The sequence below is a fragment of the Cyrtonyx montezumae genome, unplaced genomic scaffold (genome assembly GCF_038088225.1).
Source record: "Cyrtonyx montezumae isolate F1298 unplaced genomic scaffold, pur_monq_1.0 scaffold_68, whole genome shotgun sequence".
NCBI lineage: Eukaryota > Metazoa > Chordata > Aves > Galliformes > Odontophoridae > Cyrtonyx > Cyrtonyx montezumae.
Genome location: NW_027072076.1, coordinates 462,501 through 465,000, shown reverse-complemented (window position 1 = coordinate 465,000; position 2,500 = coordinate 462,501). Strand labels below are relative to the sequence as shown.

General features: G+C 77.1%; 1 non-coding gene across 1 annotated transcript; it reads right to left on the bottom strand.

Moving 5' to 3' along the window:
- Nucleotides 1-676: 676 nt before the first annotated feature.
- Nucleotides 677-829, bottom strand: LOC136057496 (5.8S ribosomal RNA). Its single transcript, XR_010623036.1, has one exon. It is a non-coding gene; the product is annotated as a 5.8S ribosomal RNA (ribosomal RNA).
- Between the last annotated feature and the right edge of the window lie 1,671 nt (nucleotides 830-2,500).

Below are 2,500 nucleotides of genomic sequence, written 5' to 3'. Positions count from 1 at the left end.
CCCGCTCGGGGCCCGGGCCCCGCGCCGAAGAGGAGCGGACTCCCGACGAGCGTGCTCGCGCCCAGACAGAGACGGACAGACGGACGGACGGCGGCGCCGGGGACGCCACGGGGGTGCGGAACGACCGCCGCCCCCGCCGCGACCGCCGCCGCCACCACCGCCGCCGTTGCCGCCGGCCGGAGACGGCCCCGCGAGGCGACGCGCCGGGCTCGGGCCCGGACGGCTGCAGCCGACCGCAGGGGCGGACGCCTCGCCTCCCCGGAGCATCGCACGCGCAGCAGCACGGCGCGTTACCGCCGCCGGTAACGTGACCCGCAGGCAGCCGCACGCGGGGCCGGCGAGAGCGAGGGACGCCCCTCCGGAGGCGGGGACCGGTCCGCCGACCGACCGACCGTGCGGACGGCCGGACAGACGGCCCCCGCCGCACGACCGGCCGACCGGGAAAGCCCGGCCACCCCGCGGGGACGAGCTCGGCCGAAGCGGGCGCTTCGGGAGCGCGGGGATCTGGCTCGCCCAGCTCCCCGACCTGGGTCTCGACTTAGGGGGACGAAGGCCCGCCGAACGGGGCCTGCGAGGCACCCCAGCCGCGCCGCGCGGCCGCCGCAACCGCCGCCGCCGCCTCCGTGGAAGGCGAGCGGGCAAACGGGCGGCGGCCGGCAGACGATTGACCGTCAAGCGACGCTCAGGCAGGCGTAGCCCCGGGAGGAACCCGGGGCCGCAAGTGCGTTCGAAGTGTCGATGATCAATGTGTCCTGCAATTCACATTAATTCTCGCAGCTAGCTGCGTTCTTCATCGACGCACGAGCCGAGTGATCCACCGCTAAGAGTTGTCTCGCTTTGCGGCACCGCCCCGAGCGCGCGCCCGGGGGGAGCCTATCGTCTCTCACGCTGAGAGCGCTCCCCCACGAACCGCGGACCGCCCCGGCGCCGGGACGACCGCGCGGCAGCGGCGGGAGCGACGCCTCCGCCAACCGAACGAGCACAAGAACGTACGTAACCGTTTCGTCGCGCCGCGGGCACCGAGCCGCGACCCAAACGCGCTGCGAGCGAAAGTGCACCCGAACGAGAAGGGCGGGGAGCCCTCGCTCCCGACCTGGGCAAACGACCGCGACTCGCTTCGGGGACGGACCAGGCGCCCGGCTCGGTTCGGCACGGGCGGACGAGGCAAAGCCGCACGCTTCTCACCCGCGCCACGCGGCGCAGCGTGAGGCTCGGGCCGCGTCCCCGCGCCCTCGCGACGGAACTCCCCCGCGGCCGAGACCGCCGCGACCGCCGACGCGACCGGGAGAGACGCGCCGACCCCCCTTTCTCCCCAACGGGCCGGACGCGACAGCCGCGCCGGCGGACCGCGCCCGCGACGGCCCGCCCGACCGCGTCCGCGCGGACCTCGGCCTGCCCTTCGCGCGCCTCGCGCACCGAACCGCCCCTTCTCCCCGTCCTCGGCCCTCCCGTCTCGCCTCTCGACCTCCGCCGCCTCCTCCTCTCGCTCGCCCTGGCGGCGAGCCCGCGACGGACGCGCGGCCCGGCGCCGGGTGGGACAGGGACGGATACGGAGGCGGCGCCCGCTCTCCGCGCCTCCGCGCGGAGACCGGATGCGGGACGCCCCACGCCGGACCTCCCGCCCGCTCGCCGAGCGCAGCCGGCGAGGCCGAGGGCGAAAGCGCAGTGGGAGGCGGCGGCGACGGAGACGAAGGACGGGACGCAGCCTTGCGACGGGGCCGGAGCGGAAGCGGCGGCGAGGCCCGAGGGAGGCGGCGAGGCCCTGAGCCGACGGCAAGCCGGGCGGACCGCGGGAGCGAGAACGCCGGCGCCGGCGCCGCGCTCGGCACCGGAGGGAGGGAAAGAAGAGCCGACGGCTCACCGGCCGCGAGCGGCGGCCACGGGAAAACGGCCGCGGGAAAGGAACCGCCGCGAGGAGCAGCGGCCCGCGCCGTGCCGAGACACGCGTCTCGGCCCGCTGTAAACGCGGGCAAAGCCCGACGGCCGGAGCCGCACGCACGACGCGCGCGCGCGAGCGATACCGTGCGGAGCCTCTCCGCCCGAGACCGAGGCCGCGGAGTGGGGGACGGGGTAACCCCTCTCCGGCCCGGGCACGCCCACACGGGAGCGGGAGCGCAGCGGCAGCAGACGCCGCCCGGCGGGCTCGGGAGGCCGGGGGGGAGGCGCGCCGCCGCGTCTCCTCTCACACCCCGCGCCCTTTCCCGGCGGCCCGCCGGCCGGCCAACCGCCCCCCGGCCCCGCGCCCTCGCGGGACACGCCGCGGGCAGCCCGAGTCTTTAAACCTCCGCCCGGCTCTGCGGCTGGGGTGGTGGTGATGGAAAGGGAACGCGGCCAGACGCCGGTTCCATCCCCACACAACCCCCTCCCACGACGCGCAGGCGCGGACGCTAGGTACCTGGCCCTGGGGTGAGGGAAACGACCCGAAGGCCCCGCAGGGGTGCCTCCCCCGCCCGGACGCGCTCCCCGCCTGACGCACGCCCGCCGCAGCGGGCGGGATGGA